Source organism: Bufo gargarizans, chromosome 2 (assembly GCF_014858855.1).
Source record: "Bufo gargarizans isolate SCDJY-AF-19 chromosome 2, ASM1485885v1, whole genome shotgun sequence".
Classification (NCBI taxonomy): Eukaryota; Metazoa; Chordata; class Amphibia; order Anura; family Bufonidae; genus Bufo; species Bufo gargarizans.
In genome coordinates this window covers 91,785,591-91,812,157 of record NC_058081.1, presented here as the reverse complement: position 1 = coordinate 91,812,157, position 26,567 = coordinate 91,785,591, and the positions used below count along the sequence as shown (strand labels likewise).

The following is a 26,567-nucleotide window of genomic DNA, read 5'->3' as shown; positions in this document are numbered from 1 at the left end:
TGAGGACATGGGACTTTTGAGGGATCCCATGGATAAGAAATCAGAGGGCATGTTCAAAAAATCCTGGGAAACCAATACGGCAATGTTACGTCCTAGCATTGCCTCTACCTGTACAGCCAGAACCCTCTCAGTCTGGCTAGATCAGTTAGAGGAACACATTGCAGCAGCTACCCCTAGAGAAGAAATTCTGGCGTTCCTCCCCATGCTTAAAAAAGCATCTAACTTTTTAGCAGATGCCTCGGTTGGCCTCGTCAGACTCTCAGCCAGGTCTGCTGCACTCTCCAATGCGGCTAGGACGACAGTCTGGCTTTGCTTATGGTCGGGAGATGCAGGCTCTAAGAGTCTACTGTGTTCCATCCCCTGTGAGGGAGACAGAGTGTTCGGTTCAGGGTTAGACGATATCCTTAAAAAGGCATCTGATAAGAAGGGGTTCCCTCTAGAAAATAAATACTACCATCAAAGGCAATCCTTTCAGAATCAAAGAGACTAGAATGGACCCTAAAAAGAGAGGGTGCCAGGAAATGGCAACCTTCTAAAGGTAGGGGTTTCCTACTTAACCCCGAGAGTACTTCTCGCTCCACCCAATGACGCCAGATGTCCTGTAGGGGGCAGATTGAGGGCTTTTTTTTTTTCCAGCCTGGGAAAACATCTATACCTCCCCGTGGGTTTTAAATGATCTAAAGGAGGATCTAAAACTCAAATTTACCTCCCTTCCCCCAGATCGATTTACAATAAACAAGAGACTCTTCCCAAAGGCAAAACACTTTGTCTAGAGTCAGAGGTATCCTCCCTAATAGAAAAGCTGGTAATTACTCACCGGTAATTCTGTTTCCTCATGGTCACGACAGCACCACCAGAGAGATGGACTCCTCCCCCAGGGTCAGGAAACCTAGAGCACAAAAGGAAGCACTTCCTTTCCCTTCATCAGTGAATTACAGAGATCTAGGAAGCCTTCCAGTTAGTTAACATCTTAAAAAACGCATACAACTTAAACAACCAAAGAACAAGCTAACAATTACCCTGGGTTCACACCTAAGCGTTCGTTTTACGCGCGTTTTTGTCGCGCGTTTTTATGCGCGTTTTTTGTAATAGTAAACGCGTGTTTGACGCGCGTTTGTGTCATTGACTGCGTCAAAACGCCCCAAAGAAGCTCAAGTACTTGTTTGAGCGTCGGGCGTTTTACAGCGCGTTCGTACGCGCTGTAAAACGCCCAGGTGTGAACCCTTCCCATAGGGAAGCATTGGTTTTCATGTCTTAAGCGTTTTACAGCGCGTTTGAACGCGCTGTAAAACGCTCAGGTGTGAACCCAGGGTTAGGGTGGGACCACCGCCTGAAGCACTTTACGGCCAAAAGTTAAGGAAGAAAAGGAACCCACGTCCAGTCTATAGTGACGGAAAAAAGTGTGTGGAGACAACCAGGTAGCCGCCCTGCAAATCTGGTCAATGGAGGCCCCTCTCCTTTCTGCTTGGGAAGATGCCACCGCCCGAGTGGAATGGGACTTCAGATTATCCGGAGGAGACAAACCTGCAGAGACATAAGCTGTAGAAGAGCCCTGCCTGATCCCTCTAGAGATGGTGTCTCCTCTTACTTTGTCCCCTTTATTTGGCCCTGACACCTGACTAAAGAGTCTTCCTGAGGTCTTTAGTCCTCTATGTATTCCAGAACACATCTACGTAAAATCCAACATATGAAAACGCCTTTCTCCTTTGGAAGAGGGATTGGCACAGGAGGAGGGCAGCACCACTTCCTGGGACATATGAAAAGCGGAGACCACCTTGGACAGAAATGCTGGATCTGGCTTAAAGATTTATTCTGTCTTCTAGGATTTGAGTATAGGGCTCCCCTCCCCTACGAGCAGATGTCACTGCGACCAAGAGGGCGGTCTTCTGAACTAGCAGTCTGAGCGGAATATCGGCTAAGGGCTTAAAAGGACCTACACATAAGGACTGAAGAACCACTGAAAGATCCCAAGTTGGCGATTGTATCGGTACGGATAACTGCAGTCTCTTGACTGACTTATGGAATCTGATGATCCAGGGATGATCCGCAATCTTCTGGCCAAACAAAGCTCCCAATGCAGAGACCTGAACTTTGAAAGTGGCCACTCTCAACCCCTTTTCCAGACCTTTTTGCAGGAAATCCAAAATATCTGTATCTGTCGAGCTGGGTTTTTCCGGTTCAAAGGAAGCAAGGTAATCGTGGACAGAAATTTTCTCCAGATCCTGACCTAAATCTTATACGTAACTTCTTTCCTGCTGGCTTGTAACGTGGAGATGACGGCATCAGACAATCCCTTAGCTTTTAAGGTTAACCTTTTCAAAAGCCAAGCCGTCAAATGGAAATCTAGCAACTCCGGATAACATACGGTACTGGGCCCTGTAAGAGTAGGTTGGGAAGGACCCAGGGATCCCCTAGCGACATCGCTCTTAGACAGGAGAACCAAGGCCAAAAGGGGAGCCACCAGGATGACTTTTGCCTGCGCCAGCGGGGGAAAAGCGTACGCTAGGTCCCAATCCCATTTTTGAGATAAAGCTGTCCACTGCTAGAGGTCCGTCCGCCAGAGATGGGGAGTAAAATCTGCTGACTTGCCTGTTTACGCTCGTGGCAAAGAGATCTATCTGAGGCTTGCCCCATAAGGCTGAGATCTTCCGGAACACCTCTGGATTTAACTTCCACTCTCCTTGACGAATCCGGTGTTTGCTGAGAGAGTCTGCACTCAGGTTCAGGTCTTCGCAGTGATGGGCAAACTGCGGCTCTCCAGCTGTTGCAAAACTACAACTCCCACCATGCCCTGTTGTAGGCTGAAAGCTGTAGGCAGTCTTTGCATGCTGGGAGTTGTAGTTCTGCAACAGCTGGAGAGCCGCAGTTTGCCTATGACTGTCTTAAGTGAACCGCTGATATTGAATTTAGTTGGGCTTCTGCCAGAGAGAGAAACTTTAAGACAATGACATTAGACTTGCACATCTGGTAGTTCCTTGTCTGTTGATTAGGGACACAGTAGTTGTATTATCTGATATTTTTTTTACATCTTACCCCTGATAGAAGGAGCTAAGGATTGAAGGGCTGTAAAAACTGCAAGAGTCTCTTTTGTAACTTGAATATCTAGTCTGAGACTCCGGATCCCAAGACCCCTGGCAGTTTATCTTCCCCCATGTGCGCCCCCCCACCCAAAGGGGCTAGCATCTGTGGTTATTACCGCAGAACATCGAGGGTTCCAATCCAGGCGTCTGGATACATTTTTCCTCCTGCAACTACCAAACTAAGGAAGCGATAACATCATCAGACAACTTAATCTTCCTATCCAGGCCTGACTGAGAACCATCCCAGGAATCAAACAGTTGTAATTGCAAACTCCTAGAATGCAGCTGACCCCATGGAACTGCAGAAAAAGCGGCGGTAAACAGACCTAAAAGAGACATACCCTTCCTAATGGTTATAAGGGGAGCAGAAGAAACTTCTTGCACAAAAGATACATTTTTCTCACTTTTCTGTCTGGGAAGAAAGGACTTTTGCACCTCGGAATCTAATAAGATTCCCAAAAACACCTTCTGTCTTGTTGGAAGGGGAGAAGATTTTTCCCAGTTAATTACCCAACCCAGTTTTTCCACAATTGTCTGTGTATGAACTAGGAAATCCTGTACCTTTTTCCTTAGACTCTGCCACCAGCAGGAAGCCGTCTAAGTACGGGATGAAGATGCCGCCCCCCTCTCTGATGTGGGCAGCCATCTCGGCAATTATCTTTGTGAAGATCCTTGGAGCGACGGCAATTCCAAATGGTAGGGCACAGAACTGTGGGTGCAACAGATGGGAGTTGACATGAACTGCCACCCTTAGGTACTTCTGGAAGTCCTTGTGGATGGGCACATGGAGGTAGGCGTCCCTTAGGTCTAGAGATGCCATATAACAGTCCTTTGTTAACAACAGATTTATCGTTGACTTCAGGGTCTCCATCTTGAACCGATGGTAAGTGAGAAACTGATTCAGATGCTTCAGATTTATGATGACTGAAGGTTCCGTTTTGGCTTTTTTTATAAGGAAGAGAGTCGAACAGAAACCCTTACCTATTTCTTCTGCTGGAACCAGAACCCCTTTTTCCATCAGTGATCAGACTTCCAGCTGGAGAGAAGACAGACCCGATGGACCTGGTGGACATTTTGTGACTATGTAACGCGTAGGTGGCAGGCTGCAGAAGTTCGAGACGGAGACCATCCCTTATGGTCTCTAGGACCCACGAACTCCTTGAAATTGACTGCCACTCCCCCAAGAAGTTTCTTAGCCTGCCACCTACCCGCAAGACCCTGTCATTGGGGGTTGGGCTTTTTAGAGGAGGAAGAAAAGGGCTGGTTAAACATAAAGCCACTACCTGGTGAACCCCTCCATCTAAAGCCTGACTGCCCTCTACCTCTATCCTGGCCCCCTCCCCTTCGCACAAAAGGACCGGTATTGCCTAGACGACTGAGGAAGAGGGAACCCTTTCTTCGTATCTCCCGCTTTTTTCTAACACATCTGAGGACCGAACCAAAAAGCAACTCGCCCTCACACAATTTACTTTTGGAGCTGAGATCCCCCGACCAGTACTTTACCCATAGAGCCCGCCTAGCCGAGTTAGTCAAGGCCCCAGCCCTAGCGGACAGCCTCAGGGTATCCGAAGAAGAGTCCGCCAAGAAGGCGGCCGCTTGCCTAATTGCGGGAAGAGAGGCAAGCGGTTGCTCCTTAGGAACTTCATTTTGGATATCTGCTGAGAGCTGGTCAATCCATAATATCATGGACCTAGCCACTGAGGTACCTGCTATGCTTGGTTTAAGAGCTGCCCTCGTGGACTCCCAGGCTCTCTTAAGGAACCCGTCTGCCTTTTTATCCATGGGCTCCCTAAGAGACCCCAAATCTTCAAAAGGTAGAGAACCCTGTCTAGAAATCTTGGCAATAGCCACATCAATTTTAGGCAGATGATCCCAGGAACTGGTCTGTCATCAAAGGGGTATTTCCTCTTTATGGCCCTAGGAATAAACTATTTCTTATCCAGGTTCTCCCATTCCCGTTTAAGTTGGGACACAGTCCGTTGAATAGGGAAAACTTTCCTTTTCTTTACTTCAAGACCCTCAAACATGATGTCCTGGATGGATTTCTGCTCTCTAGCCTCTTCCAGACCCATAGCTTATCTTACTGCCTTGACCAACTGATCCGTATCTTCACATTGAAATAACTGTCTGACATCATCTTCAGACCTTTCCGGCTCCTCTTCTCCTGCATAAACGTAAGAGAAATAGCTGGGGCAATATCATATATACAAAAATATACATTGATGTAAAGGTCGGACAAGCCGCAGACTATACCTGAGTCCGAATGGGCCATAATTTAAACCTTCCTCAACGTCAGATAGCACTGGGACAGAAGGGGTAACTGCCGGCTGAGGTGCAGGTGACTTGAAGCGCTGGCAAAACTCCTCTTAGGGAGGCTTCTATTTGGTTCTTGACCATGTCCTGCATCTGCAGTAGTAATGACTGCGCTTCTTGCTCAACGACCTTATTAGTGCAGCTGACACAATTAGGCTTATTATAGTCAGCCGCAAGACTGACTTTGCACATGGCACATTCTTTGCTCAACCTTTTTAGATTTCCTGGGACGCTCATCCTAAAAAGAAAAAGGTAACCATACCAAGGGTCAGGAAAAAAAATTATTCACAAGCCAAACTCATACACTCACCACCTCGCCCCACGGTACTGTAAATGGGACCTTGGTAGAAGATTCTGAGCAAGCCCTCCTGGAGACACTCATCTTCTGGGCAAGCTGAATCACCGAAGCTGGCTGTTCAGCTCACTTAATGGAGGCAGAACTGCAGCCAAAGGAAATTCTTTTAAATCTGCCGCTCTGAGCCGGCGTCTGACTTAATCAGTAAGCGCCGCCTCCCTCCTCCCCAGCCCCATGTGATTATTATTTTTTTGTCCCGCCTCCAACATGGCCGCAGCCATCGGCGCTCCCAGCGCAACCACGCCTGAGCACCGGACCTGTCCTTCACACCACCCACAGCTGCGATACAGCTGAAGCGGTAAGCTTTCTAACTAACCTGCTGCGGCCCCTCCCGCACTACAAGCAGCCCGCGGCTGTGGTGAGGAGAGGGAGCAGGAGGTGGGCAGAAAGTCAAAGGACCTGCAGCTGGGGGTGAATGAACCGGCTACACACCGGGAGCCATACGGGGGACCTAGCTACCTTGAACTACAGGAATTTCTAACTTCCACAGCCCCCCAGCCAGACCCTACACACAACCCATCAGGCTATGAGATTACACCAGGCTTCCTAGGGACAGGAAACCACTGATGAAGGGGAAGGAAGTGCTTCCTTTTGTGCTCTAGGTTTCCTGTCCCTGGGGGAGGAGTCAATCTCTCTGGTGGTGCTGTCGTGACGGGGAAAGGAGAGTACTCCTTCCTGTTTCAAAAGATCAATACGGGAAGTGGTTCTATTCTCTGGTCTTCCTAGTGCCGAAGCCAAATGGGTCCTTCCGACTAATAATAAACTTAAAATCCCTAAACAGATCAATCATTTATGAAATATTCAAAATGGAAACCATAAAATCAACAATAAACCTCCTTCCTCAAGACTGTCTGATGGCTACATTAGATTTACAAGTTGCTTACTATCATGTCCCAATATATCCACCCCATCAAAAATATCTTAAGAATCGCAGTCTTTATAGGAGACTCATTGTGCCATTTCCAATTCAAGGCGCTTCCATTCGGGCTTGCCTCAGCTCCAAGAGTATTTTCCAAAGTCATGTCCGACGTTATAAAATGCCTACATCTCCAAAAGATATTAATACTTTACCTAGACTATTTTTTTGGTAGCGGCAAGCTCCAAAGAGATGCTCAAACTCCATCTCTCCCGGGTCCAAGACTGCTTCACCACTCTAGGGTGGATCATAAACTTCAAGAAGTCGGATCTGTCCCCAAAAAGAAGTAAAATCTTTCCCGGGGTTCTTCTGGACTCTCCTTTTTGTGATGTCCTTTTTACCAGCAGACAAGAAGGCAAAAATAATGCTGGAAGTCTACAGATTCTGCTCCCAAAGGACTGCCACCCTCAGGAACATAATGATGATCCTGGGCCTTCTCACCTCCACGATTCCATCTGTCAGATGGGCTCAGAGCCATACTGGGGTAATCCAGTCTTTTCTCCTTTCCTCATGGAACGGAATGATCTCTGCCCTGGAGGTTTACCTCCCGAGTGCGGTAAAAACATCTTTAAGGTGGTGGCAAGTACAGAAACACCTAGACACGGGGGGTCTATTGGAGACAGAAGGACATGATGCCTATTACCACAGACGCCAGTGGTTTAGGATGGGGAGGCCATGCGAATGGGAAGGTACATACAGGACGAATGGAGCCCAGACATGATAGATGCCTCGTCAAATGTCAAAGAGCTCATGGCCATCTTCAAGGTAGTTACGTCTCTTCACACACCCTCTTGCTCAAAGCACGTAAAAGTATTGTCCGACCAATACTACAGCGGTCGCCTACCTCAAAAGGCAAGGGCGGACAGAGTCGCTTTTTAGCAGCCGTAGCTCGCAACATTTTTTTTCTAGGCAGAACGAAACCTATCGTCCCTTTCGGCAGTTCATGTGAAAGGAGATCAAAATCTCGTGGCCAAATTATTTTAGTCTGACAACAGTCAAAGAAGGAGAATGGTCCTTAGATCCCCAAATGTTAAAAAAGATCTGCGAAAAATTGGGCTATCCGGAAATAGACCTATTCACCACAAGGGAAAACAAACCAACCAAAAAGTTCTGCGCTCTCTCTCTGGGCAGGGCCAGCCGCTTTGGTTGATGCCCTAGCCCAACCTTGGCCGAACACTCTATTGTATGCCTCCCCCCACCCCGCCCCCCTTCAGCCTAATACCGAGAATGCTGATGAAAATAGGGGAAGAACGAGCTTGTGTGATCCTCATCGCACCTTACTGGCCAAGGAGGGCTTGGTTTCCTCTACTGCTAGAAACTGTCCAAGGGGATTTAATGGACATTACCACAGAACACGGACCTTCGTTATCAGGGTCCCATGTGGCATCCAAGCTTAAAACAACTGAACCTGACGGCCTGGAAATTGAACGGTCAGTGCTAAAAGAAAGGTCTGTCAGATGAGGTGGTTGCTACACTCATGCTGAGCCGCAAACCAATTACCTCAAATATACTTAAAGACCTGGAAAGCCTTCCAGACCTTTTCAAAACGTTCTCTTTATCCTGACATCCCTCAAATTCTAGAGTTTCTGCAAGCAGGTCTAAACAAAGGTCTTCGTCCTACCACTCTAAAGGTTCAGATATCTGCCTTCAGCGCCTTTCTGGATTTAAGACTGGCTGATTCCCCTCTTATTAAACGCTTTATCAAGGGGGCTACCAGAAAGATTCCGACTGTTTGTTCCATGGTTCCACCTTGGGATCTGAGTCTAGTCCTCTCTGTATTAATGGAGCCTCATTTGAACCGGTGGATGAAATCTCTCTAAAACTATTAACTTACAAGACAGTATTCTTAGTGGCAATAACCACCACCAGAATAATTAGGAAGATACAAGCCTTCTCCTGTAAGACACCCTATTTGTCTATTCTAGACTATTGTATAATTCTAAGGCACTGTCCCTCATTTCTTCCTAAAGTGATCTCCTCCTTCCATTGTGGTCAAGAAATCTCGCTGCCATCCTTTTGCCCACATCCTTCCTCTCAAAAAGAGAAGAAATTTCATAACCTGGATGTAAGATCTGTGTTGGCCTATCTAAAAGCCACGGAGGCGTTTAGACGATCGGACCAACTTTTCCTTCAACACCAGGGGGCCAATAAAGGAAAGGCCGCCAGCAAGTCTACCATAGCCAGGTGGATTCTGGATGTTATCTCCACTGCTTACATCAAGAAAGACCTTTTACCTCCTGTAGGAATAAGAGCCCACTCCACTAGGGCAGTTTCATCCTCCTGGGCAGAATCTGCCTCGGTCTCTTTAGACCAGATTTGTAAAGCGGCCACCTGGGCAAGTCCCATGACTTTCTACAATCACTATAAACTAGATGTCCAAAAGAATCTGGACTTATCCTTGGGCGTAGAGTTCTTGCCGCTGTTGTCCCGCCCTAGTAGATTACTCTGCTAATCCTCCTGTCAGTGCCGTTGTGAAGGTGCCGGGGAAAAGTATAAATTACTCTTACCGGTAACTATTTTTTCCAATAACCTCCAAAACGGCACTGAGTTTTTCCCTCCCAAATGGAAGTGTGTGTTTATTGATTTCTGCAAGTATTATGCTTCTTATATTGTCAAATGATGTAATTTGATATTTAATACAATTTTCTTTTGCATCTTCTAGTACTCTTACTGACTGTTGAGGTAAGGGGGAGGAGGCCTTTTTGAATTGTTGCTCCTACGTTGTTTCCTGTCCTGGGGGCGGGGACACCCTCCTGTCAGTGCCGTTGTGGAGGTTATTGGAAAAACGAATTACTGGTAAGAGTAATTTATACTTTTATTATGACACCTGATTAGAGATTAAAATTACATGATGCAAGGAAAGGTGACAGAAACCACATCCATTCCTGAACCACAGAATGTAAAATGGGAATTATTCAAGAATTTACAATATAACTGGACCATAAGCAGACAAAATGCAAAACCCCTGGACGATTATACTTTTTAAATAACTATGGTCTGGGCGCAGCTACTTAAGTACCGTAATGGTCTGGATTTAGCTATTGCATATGTGTTTTTGTCTGTTTATTGTCCAGTTATATTGTATATTCTTGAATAATTCCCATTTGACATTCTGTGGGTCGGCAATGGCGTAGATTGTCGCCTATCCTTGCATCATGTCATTTTAATCTCTAATCGTGTCATAATAAAGATTGATATTGTATTTTATGGGTACATTATTAGCTTGTTCTTCTATGTAGGTTATTTATGGCTTTTGGTGCTTGTAACGAGTAATTCATACTTGGGTATATTGTAAACACGAGCAGTGTATTATACGCTGCTGTTCAATTTGTTGTGTGTTTTTTCTGTTTTGGTTTTCTTTGTTTTATTTTCGAGAGTCTCATAGCAGTGAATAGAGGGGATGTTTTGCATGCGTGGTGTGCTCTCCATCACTTCGGGGCCCTGTTCTAGAGATGGTGATATCCCATAAATGTTGAGATGGGACAACACCTTTTAAAGATGCAGACAGGGCAACTATAATTTTCAGGTACTTTAAGTTGTGTTTTTTTTTTTTTTTTTTGTTTTGTTTTTTAACTAATAAAAATGTCTGAAAACCATACGATATGTCCTCCCTGTTTTTATGATCCACCCCTGACATTGTCTTCAAAAAGTAATCTAAACTCTGCATTAATATGGCCTGTGTCAAAGCATCCAGATTTCTTTTGTGTTTTTGTTGAAATGGGATTGTCTCACTTCAGTAAATAGCATTTATCATGTAGAGGAAGTTAATACAAGGCACTTACTACAATGTATTATGATTTGTCCATATTGCTTCCTTTGCTGGCTGTATTCAATTTTTCCCTTCGACAGCACCAGGAGAGAGGATCCTCCGTCCAGGACAGGAAACCCACAGATATTTAAGGAGGGGGGGGCCTGTCCATTCCTCAGTGGTTTTCCTGTCCTAGGAGAGGATTCCTACAAGCGTCTGCTGGGGAGTAGTTTCTCAAGTTAACCTCGCCGGCTGGGCTGGGGAGCGTGTCGGGTGAGTTCCCCCGCTGTGCGCTCCCTGCAGACTGTGGGGGCGGCGTACCTGTAAACCCAGGAGGTCCCTCCTTTCTGCTTCTGCCTACAGGCTCCATCTGCAAGGAACCGGGAGCGCAGGGATTGCGAACATAGCGCTTCCCGTCCGTAGTATCGTGAGACCACGGGCGAGATCTCGCGATACTTTGTCTCCTGGAGGGTGGGAGATTTGAATTTCCGGCACATTTAGCCCAGATAGTGGCCTGTGGATCCCTACTGTGAAGGACCTGATCCAAGGCACCCGTCTACCTCTGCACCTTTGGTATGGCTGGAGGGTATGTATGTACGGCAAGGCATTCTATTCCCTTCTTTTGGGTTTCCTTTTAAATTGGGTTTCTTATGGCATATTGTCTTTTATGATAAACCCAGGAAAGTGTCTGCTAAGACCAAGCATAAGGAATGCAGAATTTGTAAGGCCAAATTGCCCCCTTCCTATGTTAAGCTACTCTGTCACTCCTGCATAGAAAACACTAACTGAAGAATCCCCCTCAATGTTCAAATGTATGAAAAGACTGATTAGAGAAGTGGGTAACGCCCTTAAATCTAAAAAAGTAGCCCATAAAAGCAACAACAGCTCCTCTTCTGGGCAAAGGTTTTCGGATGTCTCTAGTTTGGATGAAAATACCTTTAGTGGAAAGTAGAGAGGTTTCATCCGAATCATCCTTGGATGAGGATAGAGGTGGTAGACCCTTCTTTCCCATTTAGGATGTTGATCAAATTCTAAAAGCAGGTAGAGCTACAAAGAATATTGAGGAGCCCAAGGAAATGAGATCAGTCCAGGACGTAATGTTTGAGGGGTTGAAAGGAAGACATTTTATTTTTTATTCACAAAAACGTGGCAGCCATGATGACAAACGAGTGAAAAAAATCCAGACAAACGTAATTTTATTCTTTTGTCGGAGCTGATTCAGTACTCTGGGACCACGCACCGAAAATTGACGTACCGATTGCTAAAGTGTCACGCAGATCATCTTTGCCTTTTGATGACCTAGGGCAGCCATGGACGCCATGGACAGGAGAGCAGATAGCTTCCTAAGGCGAACGTGGAAGTCAGCAGGGGTTTCACTTAAACCAAACATAGCGGCTAAAATCACTGCAAAAAATGCACCAAAATGATACGCAACTGACAATACTAGCTAATTCCTCAAGCCGATGTTAAAAGCTGAGAACTTTGCCAATATCTTCCAGTCAGGAACATATATCGGAGCCCCTCATGCACCACATCACGGTGTCTCAGCAAGCATGGGGTACTACCACCAGGTGCAGCTCACAGCTTTATTCTACCTCAGTGCATTGGGGATACCACTATGGAGGCATGTGAGTCTGGCCAGGGGAGGGCTGGCAGCCTTAGTCCTGGGGGGCAAATCCAGTCAAGTGGCCCATTTTTAGCCCTGCCCATTATTAAAAGCCCCTCCTACATATAATAGGCCACTCCAACAAACACTGTACAGCTGACATTCTATAGTTGCGGCCTGTCTCTACAAATCATACGGAGAGAGGGGGAGGTCTGTCCTGGCTGCACTGCCTGCTTCACATTATACAATAAACAGCAGGCTACAGCCAGGAAGCTCCTCCGCTCTCCTCCCTTCCCAGATCCTGCTCAAGCCCTGTGGTTCCCCCCACCATCTGCCATCCGCCCGTGGCCTGCTGCCCCCTTTGGCCGTCCTCACCAGCTCTGAATCCTCCTTCTGCAAATGGCAGGGGAGGAGCCGGAGCATCTCCTCTCCTACATGGCGCCCCATACCTCTTACATCCAGTGATGTCACGTTTTGTTGTAGACGTTCTCTTTCTTTATCTTCTCCATTCAGACCAGACCGTCATGATGATTTTTCAGCCATCTCCCGTCTCTGCAGAGATTAACAAACAGACCTTAGTTTCCCACATTTCCATTATCTTCTGAACACCCTTTCCTGACACCCCCCAATACTATACTACAGAAACAGTCCCCCTGGAAATACTGCTACCACACAGATGGTGCCCCCCTCAACAATTATTGGCACACAGTGCTCTAAAAAATAACTGTGCCCAGACACTAATAGAATAAAGATGTCCCCCAAAAATAATTGTGCTAAGCTGATACTATGCCAGGGTGCCCCCCAAAGTAACAGTGCTCCCCAAAATCCCACCAATAGAAATAATTATCTGCCAGGGCACACTTAGTAGTAATAATGCCCCTATAGTGCCCATACTAGTAATCATGTTCCTCATAGCCCTCCAGTAGTAGTAAAGCTCTGCATAATACCCCCAGTAGTAAAAATTCTCCCTATAATGACAGTACATGAAATACTCTTGCGTAGTGCCTGCAGTTGAGCTAATGTCCCCATAATGTATGCCAGTATAAAATACCCCTATATAGTGCCCCAGTAAATGCCCTCATAGTGCTCCTCTATCCCTTCCCCATAGTGTCCCCCATTATATGCCAGTAAAAAAATGCCCCTTCTTAGTGCCCCCAGCAGATGTCCCTATAGTGCTCCTCTCCCCCATAATGTGCCAGTAAAAAATGCCCCTTCTTAGTGCCACCATATGCCCCATAGTGCTCCACTCCCCCATAGTGCCCCCAAATAATGCCCCATAGTGCCACTCTTCCCTATAGTGCCCCCCATAATGTTCCAATAAAAAAGGCCCCTTTAGAGCCCCAAGATGTCCCCCCCCCCCCCCTACACACACACTCACACACCTGTGCCAGTAAGAAATGCCAGCTCCCCCCCCCCCCCTTCCCCCGTAAAGAAAAAAACCCAAAAAAACACTAATACTTGCCTCAATCAGCAGCGATGCGATGCAGGCCTCTTCCGGCCTGTGTCCTGTGCTGTGTGCTGCCCAGCTCAGGCGTCGCGATGATAATGACGTCATTGCGCCGCCTGAGCCGGCCTCTGATAGGCTGCAGGCATTAGTGCCTGCAGCTGATCAGAAGAACAGGGGAGGGAGACATCTCTCCCTCCCCTGCCCCACAGCACAGGTATCTGTATTGCTGTCCTGGGGACGGCGAGACGGATGAATATGGAGATGAGCTCTTCCACAATGGAAGCGCTCATCTCCTACTGTCTGCCGGCCCTGAGGAATTTAAAAGAATAAATTTATTTGTTAAAGACGGCCCAGCGGCTGTTTTCGATGCTGGGAAAAATAAAAAACTAAGAATGTGCTATGTGCAAAACATCATTGTCATCTTCGTATGAAAAGAGGTTATGCCAAAGTTGTATTGACAAGACCATCTCTGATGAATCGCCGTCCCCTTTTAGAAAATATTAAATTGCTGATTTAAAAAAAGTGAAGAAATCCTTGAAACCAAGCAAAAAATGTAAGGGTTCAGAAAGGGTCAAAGGCTCTTTGATTAGCCTATCCCAGGATCCTTCCTCTGGTGACAGTGATTCCCCCTCAAGATACTTCTACCTCTGATTCGACCTCTGTTATGAATAGAGCCTTTTTTTTTCTCCCCCGGAGGACACTGATAGTGCTTAAGGTCATAAAATCTACCATGAATATTGAGGATGTTAAGCAAGATAAGTCAGTGGCAGACTCTTTATTTGAAGGGTTACAGAAGTATTCTTTCTCTAATTCAAAGGGAATGGAAAAAGCCATGGAAAGGTATTTATCACTAGGACTTTTGAGCGAAAATACCCCTTTGAAGAGGAGACTTCATCTGTGTGTGGAAAAGCCCCTAAGATAGATGTCGCCATTTCAAAAGTTTTAAAAAAAATCCTCTCTCCCTTTTGAGGATACTGGTGTTCTTGGGGACAACCTGGATAAGAAAACCTGAGTCTTTCCTAAGAGGGGCATGGGAAGCGTCTACTTCCTCATTCCATCCCAGCATAGCTGCTACTGTGACTGCCAGAACCTTAGCTCTTTGGTTACAACAGCTCAAAGTCCAGTTGAAAGATAGGTGCCCTAGAGATCAAATTTTATCCTCTGCCCACCTTACCGAAAGCGGCTGACTTTTTAATTTTTTTTTTTTTTTTTTTTTTTTTTTTTAGACTCCTCTGTTGATGCAGTTAAACTTAGCGCTCAGTCTGCATCCCTTACAAACTCCGCTCGTAGGGCGCTTTGGCTTAATTTCTGCTTTGAGGCCACATCCCCTCCACTCCAACTCTTATGTGGTATTCCCTGCCAGGGAGAGTTTCTATTCGGTCCTGACTTAGATGATTTGTTGGAGAAGGCAGCTGATAAAAAGAAAAGGTTTCCTACTCTGAAGTACAGGCAGTCCTTTCGTTCCTTCAGGGTTAATTCAAATAGACAGTTTAGGGACAAAGGTCAAGAAATTTGGCAGGGAAGGGGTTCTTGTTCGGAAACTCTTCCTCATCAAAGAAGCAGTTGCAGCAATGACACTGGGCTAAAAGTGTGTGGGGGGGGGGGGGGGGGGAGACTAAAATTCTTCTTTCCTGCCTGAGCAATTGCAGGACCATGGGTTTTAGATATTATTCAAACAGGCCTAAAACCAGAGTTTCGCTCCTTGCCTGCATCAAAGGTTTGTTACAAAAAATTATGTGAAAGGTTATTTTCCCATAATAAAAAGTGCAAGATCTGATAGAAAAAGATGTCCTTGTTCCTGTTCCGCACAAAGAGCTGTACAAGGGTTATTTTTCCCCACTGTTTCTGGTACCCAAGTCAGATGGTTCACACAGGACTATTATCAATCTGAAGGATTTGAACAAATTCTGGTGTTCGAAAAAATTCTAAATTGAAACCATGAGGAACACTATACATCTTCTGTTTCCTCAGTGTTTCATGGTGGTAATAGATCTAAAAGATGCCTATTTTCACATACCCATGCACCAGGAATTCCAGAAGTCTCTCAGCGTTGTAATCTCTATGGACTGTCATCTGCAGTAGTATCTATTCCAGGCATTACCCTTTCGGTCTGTCTATGGCCCCGAGGATCTTTACCAAAGTGTTAGCAGAAATTATATATTTTATAAGACTAAAGGATGTGTTGATAATACCGTACGTTGATAACCTTTTAATCATTCCAAAATCCTGCAACAGTTGCAGGGAGGCAGTTCAAATTGTAATATTTTCAGGAGTTTGGCTGGATGGTGAACAACACAAAATCCAGACTAAAACCAGTAAGGCGGCAGAGGTTTCTTGATCTAATCTTTGACTCTGACACAGAGTACATCTCCCGGAAGAAAAAATTTCAAAGATCTCAGTCCAAATCGGATCCCTTTATTCTACATCTCTGACGATTCAAGAAGCACAAAGGAGCCCTAGATGTCAGGATAAAAATATCAAAGACTACCTTAAGGGGTCTCTCTTGATGGTTGGATAAAGAAAATTTGAGTCGGGGTATTCTGTGGGCATATCCAGATCAAATTGTCCTAACTACGGATGTAAGCCCCTGGGGGTGGGGAGCTCATGTTCAGGGTCGCAGCTTTCAGGGTCAATGGTCCCCAAGTCAGACTTTTTTTTTTTTTCCCTCCAACTGGAAGGAGTTAGTGGCAGTGAAATTGGCACTGGAGGCTTCCCATTCCCTTCTAGGCTCTGGTCATGTAAGAATATTATCAGACAATCAGGTGACGGTAGCCTATTTGAACCACCAAAGGGGAACAAAGTCGGTAGCCCTGGGTTGGGAAGGAAACCAATTATTGATGAGGTTGGAAAAGCAGGTCGGTCATGTTTCAGATCTCCATATAAAGGGAAAAGAAAACTTGCAGGCAGACTACCTAAGCAGATGTCGCCTAAGACAGGGAGAATGGTCCTTTAACAGTTTAATATTTTCCAAGATCACAAGGTTGTGGGGTATGCCAGTAATAGACCTGTTCGCCTCAAGCAAAAACAAGAAGGTAGATATGTTTTGTTCACCGAATCCAAGGGTGTACCCTTATGGGGTAGACTCCCTCCTACTGAAATTTGAACTTTTCTCTAGCCATAGCCTCCCCCCCCCCCTTTCAATTACTGCCAGTAGTTCTGAAGATCAGGAACGACAGAGCGAGAGTAATCCTCATAGCTCCCTTTTGGCCGAGAAGGGCATGGTTTACTCTTCTCGGGAGAATATCTGTCTCAGAACCGTGGATTCTTCCAGAGATTCCCAGTCTACTGTCCCAAGGTCCAATATTACATCCAGCAGTAGACGGTCTACACCTAACTGCTTGGAATTTGAAAGGAACCTATTAGACGGGAAAGGTTTTTGTATGGGGGCTTATTTCTACACTGCTTAAAAGTAGAAAGCCAGTAACAGTCTCTATTTACGCTAGAACATGGAAAAAATGTATACATTTTTGTAAATTTAACCGTGAAAAATTACCTCTTTTCAGTCCCTATTTCTTATGTTTTGGAACTTCTGCAGAAGAGTCTAACCATGGGGCTGGCAAAAAGCACTTTAAAGGTGCAGGTCTCGGCCTTGTCAGTACTATTTGAATACATTTTTTTGCTGCAGATCCTTGGGTCCTTAGATCCTCCCTTTACCACGATTCTTGAAGATGGTCAACATTCATCCTGACCCGGCTTTCCTGCCTAAAGTCTCCTCAAAATTCCATAGATCTCAGGAGATCATTCTTCCTTTTTGTGACCATCCTAAAAACTCTATAGAGGAGGAGTTTCATACCCTTGATGTTAGAAGATGCTTGTTGCATTATCTCAAAATTTCTGAAGGATGGAGAAAGTCTTCTGCCTTGTTCATTATTTTCTCTGGACCCAATAAGGGTAAGAAGGCTACCAAAAATACTTTGTCTAGATGGATTAGACTGGGTATTTTGCAAGCTTTCTTGGAGTCTGGTCTTTCACCTCCAACCTCGGTTAAGGCTCACTCAACTCGTTCTGTTTCCACTTCTTGGGCTGAAAGGTCGGGTGCTTCCATAGAACAAATCTGCAGGGCTGCAACCTAGTCTTCTCCCTGTACTTTTTTCCGACCTTATCGTTTGGATCTTTACTCTTCCTCTGATCTTTTTTTTGGTAGGAAGGTTTTACAAGCGGTGGTCCCTCCCTAAGGAAGGGCGTTCTCTGTAATTCTCACTGTCGTGGGGGAGGGGAAAACTGATTATTACACTTATTGGTAATTGGATTTTACATGACCCCATGACAGCACCCTTCCTTATTCCCTCCCTGTCTTGAGTTCTGGGTTCTTTCCTTCCTGAGTGCACAAAAAAAAAAATAATAATAATAATTCCATCATGATCAAAAAAGACAACGCCCAATGACTCCAAGGTCGGAGGGAGGCTGTTGCACTTTCTCCCAGCCTGATCAGATTTCAAACAGTACCTGGATTCTTCAGTCCTTGCGGGAGGGATTCTGACTGGAATTCAAGAGCCTTCCCCCAGAAACATTTTTGGTAAGAGGTAAGCCCATGGGCTCAGGAGGCTCTGGAAAAGGAGGTTATCTCTTGTCCTCCATCAGAAGAAGGTATGGTGTTCTACTCAAACCTTTTCTGGTTAAATAAATAAATGAATATGGAGAGTTCAGAACTATCATAAATTTTAAGATATTAAACAAGTTCTTAGTATACAGAAAATTCTAAAAGGAGACAATGAAGTCAGTAGTGGACCTCCTGTACAGGGCCTATGATGGTCCTGGACATCAGGGACACATATTACGATCTCCCAATATACCCTGCTCATCAGAGGTTCCTGAGAGTGGCACTGAAGATGCAGGGATGTCTGAGACATTTTCAGTTCCAGGTGCTACCCTTTTGGAATCTCTATGGCACCGCGGATCTTCACAAAGGTTCGCTGGTAGTGGAGATGGCAGCCCATATAAGAGAGAGACATCCTGCTTGTGCCGTATCTGGACGATTTCCTGATCATAGCCCAGTCCGGACAGGCCTGTTTCACCCAGATGACAAAGGTGATCTGCATTCTGAACGCTCTGGGGTGGATAATCAATGTGGAAAAATGCAGAATGGTTCCTCAGAAGGTTCAGCAGTTCCTGGGCATATTACTGGATTCTACATCTCCGAAATCTTTTCTGCCTCCAGAAAAGTTCCAGAGAATAAGGTCAGTGATACATCAACTTATTCAGAATCCTACTCTGTTGATCAGAAAGGGCATGTCAGCTCTGGGAACTTTAACCTGCATTCCAGCGGTTCTGTGGGCTCAGGCTCACTCCAGGAGCCTTCAATGGGAGATTCTCCAGACTTGGTCAGGGAAGGGAGAAGAGTTGGATAGAAAAATGTCTATTTCCAGTCAGACATGCAGTTCCCCAAGATGGTGGTTGGATCCAGTCAATCTTGTCCAGGGGGTTCCCTGGAGGATTGTGGATCCAATAGTAGTAACCACCGATGCCAGTCCAGTTGGCTGGGGAGCTCGTGTCCAGGGCAGGGTTCTGCAGGGCCCCTGGGATGGATCAATATGTGCAGCATCTTCAAATGTAAAAGAGTTGATGGACGGTTCTTCTAGGCTTGCAGGAGAGTTTCCCTTGCTAGGGAACCGTCATCTAAAGGTTTTGTCAGACAATAGTTCTGTTGTAGCTTATCTGAATCACCAGGGAAGGACCAGATCCATAGAGTTACAACAAATAGCTGCTCAGATTTTTATTAATTTTTTTCTTTACTAGAGTGCTGTCATTGTCGGCCCTTCATATCAGGGGAATGGAAAACCAACAGGCAGATTTTTTGAGTAGTCTCAAACTAGACCAGAGAGTGGTCCCTAAATCATTATTTTTTTATTTTATTTTTTTGTTTTTTCCCCCCAGCTAGTACAGCTTTGGGGGGGTACCATTGGTGGATCTCTTTGCTACACGATCCAACAAAAAGGTGGAAAAATGTAGTTTTATTTTTTTCCCCTCTTCCCAAGAGACCTTCCTTCGTGGTGGATGCCTTTCTACAGCCGTGGGACCAGGGTCTTCTCTATGCATTCCCACCTCTTTCAGCTGATCTCCAGGATTCTCAAGAAGATACAAGAGGACAAGACTTTGGTGATCATGATGGCACCTTTTTGGCCCCATCGTGCTTGGTTCACATGGCCGAGGCTTCTTTCAGTCAGGGAGCCTTGGGTGCTACCAGTCATCCACCTCTCCGATAGAGGGCCTTCACTTGATGGCTTGGTTTTTGAAAGGTCACTGCTAATGCATAGAGGATTGTCTGAATTCTTTATTTCCACCTTGCTTAAAAGTAGCAAACCGGTAACCACTAGAATTTGCTAGAACCTGGGCGGCTTTCTTTGCTTTCCTGGGAGTTGATCCTGCCCCACAGTGTAGTCTCTCTATTCCAAGGATTTTGCAATTTCTTCAGAAGGGTCTTTCCCTTCGTTACTATAAAGGTGCAGATTTTCGGCTTTAAGCGTTTTGTTTGATGTTAGATTAGCTGTTCATCCTCTTAGGGTGCATTCACACGACCGTAAGTGTTTTGCGGTCCGCAATCCCAGGTGTCAGAAGGAATTGGAGTTTAGATACTTGGACATTAGGAGATATGTTCTAGCTTACCTGGATGCTACTAGAGAATGGAGAAAGTCAGGGGCCTTGTTTTGTCCAGGATTCAGGTCCTAAAAAGGGAAAGGCTGCTAGCAAAAGTTCCATAGCCAGGTGGATTAAGCAAGCTATCAGTCTAGCTTATGTTTCCTTACAATAACCAGTACCTGTGGAGTGCGCCGCTCAACCCATAAGAGCGGTATCTACTTTGTGGGCAGAGAGCAGATGCGTCTATTCACGACCTTTGCAAAGCAGCTACCTGGTCTTCTGCTCAAACCTTCTATAGGCACTATAGACTGGACCTTTCTTCTGTCTGACCTTTCCTTTTGGGCGTAAAGTCCTGCAGGCTGTTATCCCACCCTAGTTCTCCATCTGAGATCTCTCCTGTTGCGGTCATAGGACGAAGGGGAAAATGACAATTACTCTTACCGGTAATTTGGTTTTCCAGAGTCCATGACTGCACCCTTATAATTCCCTCCCTTGATTTTGGTGTTGGTGATGGGTCTTGGTTATGGTGCACAGGGTGCGCAGCAAAAAATAAATTTGATTAAATGCAATGGTTTTAGAAGGATAATTATCGGGGGATGCTCTCTGTCTCTGAAGACCACTGAGGAATGGAGAGGCCCCTCCTTCTTAAATATCTGTGGGTTTCCTGTCCTGGGCGGAGGATCCTCTCTCCTGGTGCTGTCATGAACTCTGGAAAATCAAATTACCAGTAAGAGTAATCGATTTTTCCATCACTGCTCGTATCCAGGAGTTACAACCACCTTGCAATCCATCAGTGGTGGTCGTGCTCGAACACTATAGATAAAACCGCCAGCCTCTCTGGTGACCGGGACTGTGGGAATGCGCACAGGCTGGTGCTTTTTCCTATAGTGTGAAAGCACGACCACCACTTTTGGATTGCAGGGTGGTCACAACCATGGAAACGAGCAATGTATAATTTGATGGAAAAATGAATCCAGCCAGCAAAGGAGACAATATGGATAATTACAATACATTAGCGAGTGCCTTGTATTAACTTTCTCTACATGTACTTTATTTACAGTGGAACTTTATGGTGAACAGATGCCACTATATGGCATCAGTCTGAGGCATACGTTTTTTGTAAAACTGATGGGGGGAAAAACGTGATGTGAACCCAGTCTAAGAAACCAACTTCTGCATCGTTTTATCATATCAATAATTTAGGCTAGAGCAGGAATCAGCAACCTTCAGCACTCCAGCTGTTTTGAAACTACAATTCCCAGCATGCTCCATTCATTTCTATGGGAGTTCTGAGAAGAGCAGTGCAAGTATGCATGCTAGGAGTTGTAGTTTCACAACAGCTGGTGTGCCAGAGGTTGCCTACCCCTGGGCTAGAGGATAAGTTTTCATAACACTTGTGCCATGATAAGCACAAACATCGCCCAGAAATGCAGTCATTGTAGTCCACATATCACACTTCTGCACATTAAAGGGTTTAACCATGATTTCCATTTTATGTCCTGTAATTGGGAATGGCAATAATTTTAAATCTCAGGTAAATTACGGGTGTGAACTGCTACGTTTCCTCCAGAGTTGTAATTCAACAAAAATGTCACTAGGTGGCATCAGTGTCCATATTGCTTGCATTTCAGCGTCTGTGCTGTCGTCTTGTCCCTTTCTAGCTCATATGGAATTTTTTTCCATATGAAATGTAGTGACGTCTTATATACTGCTGTAGAATTATTGTGTAGAGATTGCATCAGTGATGATTTAGGAAGCCATGTTTCCTGACAAATGAAACTTTTATGTTCAGTATCCACTAACAGACTGTGGGCAGAGTGCAGATCACTGGCATTACAAGGCCTGCTTGCATCCAGTGCCCACAAGTTATCACCCAGCCACCGCCCCCCATGTTGAAACGCTTACTTCCTAACAGCATTTTTTGAAGATGAATAACCAGCTTCATGTTCTATTTTTTATTTTAGGTTCCTGTGGAAATGACATGAATTCTAAAGACACTTATTTTTGTTATATGAAATGACTATTGGAGTTTTGTAATATTAAAATATTAAATCCTAAGTTAAAATAAAATTATTTTTGGCAGGCAGATTTGTGTTATGTGGATTCTCCTGGTACATGGCATTGTGTAGCAGTGGTTTTTGGATACTGTCTTTGTTAGGGAAATGATCTATGAGTAAATGAGCATGCCGTTCTGCAGTGAATGTGAGATCGGGGTGTGCATGCGATGTGGTAGAGGTGGGCACTGGCAGAAGAGACATCGGTTATACCAAATTAGATCCCACATAATTTTTGACGAGAAGGGACTCACCCCAGAGGATAACTGCGTGTATTAGATTGATCATTACATAGATACGGAGATTTAAAAACACAGATCCAGGTTTTTCCATCGTAAATCATTCAGATTGCTTCTACCCCTCCGTGATAGAACATAAGCATCCAGTCTGCTGACACAGTAGCTCCAATTACCAGCTGTTGGGTAGGGCATTCCACAGTCTGACATCTCTAGCTGTAAGGAGTCTTTTCCTTGATGTGTAAGTCACCTTTCCTCCACATGTAATGAATGTACCTGGATAGAATATATCATTGTGTTCCCTATGCTGCCCACACAGATACACTGCATAAAATGAGAGAAAAACGTAGTGATTGAGCAGCGATTGACATAGTATAAACTGCTAGTGGTGCTTGTTCAATGATCACACAACCAAGGTGGTGCACCACTTATTTTAGCCGCCATGCTAACGCCGAAAGGCGTCATTGCGGCGGCTCTCCCAGGTCACACTAACGCTGATTGGCGTCATCTCGCGTGAGCTGAGATTTCCAGTGAACTTGCGCACACAGGAACGGAAGGTAAGTGAGTGGATCTCCAGCCTGCCAGCGGCGATTGTTCACTGGCAGGCTGGAGATGTGATTTTTTTTATTTTTTTAACCCCTAACAGGTATATTAGACGCTGTTTTGATACCAGCGTCTAATATATCTGCTACCTGCTCCTCTGGTCCCTTTTTTGTTTGGATCGACCACCAGAGGACACAGGCAGCTCTGTAAAGTACCACCAAACACCACTACACTACCCCCCCCCCGTCACTTGTTAACCCCTTATGAACCCTTGATCACCCCCCCCCCCCCCCCCCCGTCATTGATCACCCCCTCCCCGTCATTGATCACCCCCCTGTAAGGCTCCATTCAGATGTCCGTATGTGTTTTACGGATCCATGGATCGGATCCTGCAAAATCACCTCATATACACTCCCTGATCACCCCCTGTTATTGATCACCCCCCTGTAAGGCTCCATTCAGACGCCCGTATGTGTTTTACGGATCCACGCATCCATGGATCGGATCCGCAAAACACATACGGACGTCTGAATGGAGCCTTACAGGGGGGTGATTACCCCATATACACTCCCTGATCACCCCCCCCCCCTGTCATTGATCCCCCCCCCCCCCCCCTGTAAGGCTCCATTCAGACGCCCGTATGTGTTTTACGGATGCACGCATCCATGGATCGGATCCGCAAAACGTATACGGGCGTCTGGATGGAGCCTTACAGGGGGGTGATCACCCCATATACACTCCCTGATCACCCCCCTGTAAGGCTCCATTCAGACATTTTTTTTTTTGGCCCAAGTTAGCGGAAATATATATATATATATATATATATATATATATATATATATATATATATATATATATATATATATATATATATATAGAGAATAAATAAAAGACACCGCAGCACATCCGTTTGGTGAAAAAAAGTGGGACCCTTTATTCACCTGTGCGACGTTTCGGTCCGCTCACTGGGACCATTCTCTTGCTTGAGAATGGTCCCAGTGAGCGGACCGAAACGTCGCACAGGTGAATAAAGGGTCCCACTTTTTTTCACCAAACGGATGTGCTGCGGTGTCTTTTATTTATTCTAGAATTTACACCTTGGTAAGGTGTGTTCACCGCTGGCACCCACACATTTACTACCAGGAGTGCCGCTCTGAATTTTCATCGCTATATATATATATATATATATATATATATATATATATATATATATATATATATATATATATATATATATATATATATATATATATATATATATATATATATATATATATTATTTATAATATTTTTTCTTACAAAGTCTCATATTCCACTAACTTGTGTCAAAAAATAAAATGAACTCACCATACCCCTCACGGAATCCAAATGCGTAATTTTTTTTTGACATTTATATTCCAGACTTCTTCTCACGCTTTAGGGCCCCTAAAATGCCAGGGCAGTATAAATACCCCACATGTGACCCCATTTCGGAAAGAAGACACCCCAAGGTATTCCGTGAGGGGGCATATTGAGTCCATGAAAGATTGACATTTTTGTCCCAAGTTAGCGGAAAGGGAGACTGAGAAAAAAAAAAAATTCCGCTAAAAAATTTCTATGAACTCACCAGGCCCCTCATTGAATAGCTTGGGGTGTCTTCTTTCCAAAATGGGGTCACATGTGGAGTATTTATACTGCCCTGGCTTTTTAGGGGCCCGAAAGCGTGAGAAGAAGTCTAGGATCCAAATGTCAAAAAATGCCCTCCTAAAAGGAATTTGGGTCCCTTTGCGCATCTAGGCTGCAAAAGTGTCACACATCTGGTATCGCCGTACTCAGGAGAAGTTGGGGAATGTGTTTTGGGGTGTCATTTTACATATTTCTCTCACCCAGCATGGGTATATCTTGGTCAAATGCCAACTTTGTATAAAAGAAAATGGGAAAAGTTGTCTTTTGCCAAGATATTTCTCTCACCCAGCATGGGTATATGTAAAATGACACCCCAAAACACATTCCCCAACTTCTCCTGAGTACAGCGATACCAGATGTGTGACACACTTTTTTGCAGCCAAGGTGAGCAAAGGGGCCCACATTCCAAAGAGCACCTTTAGGATTTTACCGGCCATTTTTTACAGATTTTGATTTCAAACTACTTACCACACATTTGGGCCCCTAGAATGCCAGGGCAGTATAACTACCCCACAAGTGACCCCATTTTGAAAAGAAGACACCTCAAGGTATTCCGTGAGGGTCATGTTGAGTTCCTAGAATTTTTTTATTTTTTGTCCCAAGTTAGCGGAAACTGATGATTTTTTTCATTAATATTTTTTATTTTTTTCTTACAAAGCCTCATATTCCACTAACTTGTGACAAAAAATAAAAAATTCCATAAACTCACCATATCCCTCACGAAATACCTTAGGGTGTCTTCTTTCCAAAATGGGGTCACTTGTGGGGTAGTTATACTGCCCTGGCATTCTAGGGGCCCAAATGTGTGGTAAGTAGTTTGAAATCAAAATCTGTAAAAAATGGCCGGTAAAATCCTAAAGGTGCTCTCTGGAATGTGTGCCCATTTGCCCACCTAGGCTGCAAAAAAGTGTCACACATCTGGTATCGCCGTACTCGGGAGAAGTTGGGCAATGTGTTTTGGGGGTGTAATTTTACATATACCCATGCTGGGTGAGACAAATATCTCGTCAAAAGACAACTTTTGCCATTTTTTTTTTTTATACAAAGTTGGCATTTGACCAAGATATTTATCTCACCCAGCACGGGTATATGTAAAATGACACCCCAAAACACATTCCCCAACTTCTCCTGAGTACGGCGATACCACATGTGTGACATTTTTTATTTTTTTTTGCAGCCTAGGTGGGCAAAGGGGCACACATTCCAAAGAGCACCTTTCGGATTTCACCGGTCATTTTTTACAGATTTTGATTTCAAACTTCTTCTCGCTCATCTGGGCCCCTAGAATGCCAGGGCAGTATAACTACCCCACAAGTGACCCCATTTTGGAAAGAAGACACCCCAAGGTATTTTGTGATGGGCATAGTGAGTTCATGGAAGTTTTTGTTTTTTTGTCACAAGTTACTGGAATATGAGACTTTGTAAGAAAAAAAATAAAAAATCATCATTTTCCGCTAACTTGTGACGAAAAATAAAAAGTTCTATGAACTCACTATGCCCATCAGCGAATACCTTAGGGTGTCTACTTTCCGAAATGGGGTCATTTGTGGGGGTTTTCTACTGTTTGGGCATTGTAGAACCTCAGGAATCATGACAGGTGCTCAGAAAGTCAGAGCTGCTTCAAAAAGCGGAAATTCACATTTTTGTACCTTAGTTTGTAAACGCTATAACTTTTACCCAAACCATTTTTTTTTTTTTTTACCCAAACATTTTTTTTTATCAAAGACATGTAGAACAATAAATTTAGCGAAAAATTTATATATGGATGTTGTGTTTTTTTTTGCAAAATTTTACAACTGAAAGTGAAAAATGTCATTTTTTTGCAAACAAATCGTTAAATTTTGATTAATAACAAAAAAAGTAAAAATGTCAGCAGCAATGAAATACCACCAAATGAAAGCTCTATTAGTGAGAAGAAAAGGAGGTAAAATTCATTTGAGTGGTAAGTTGCATGACCGAGCAATAAACAGCTAAAGTTGTGGAGTAGCGATTTGTAAAAAAGGCCTTGTCACTAGGGGGGTATAAACC

At 44.7% G+C, this 26,567-nt stretch overlaps 1 protein-coding gene across 1 annotated transcript in view; it reads left to right on the top strand.

The window, feature by feature from the left end:
* Nucleotides 1-10,688: 10,688 nt before the first annotated feature.
* The window catches only part of ADD2 (adducin 2), a 122,449-nt gene continuing 106,570 nt past the window's right edge, over nucleotides 10,689-26,567 (top strand). Inside the window, exon 1 of the mRNA XM_044279296.1 lies at nucleotides 10,689-10,998. The gene's annotated coding sequence lies outside the window, so the exon portion shown is untranslated. The remainder of the gene's footprint in view (nucleotides 10,999-26,567) is intronic.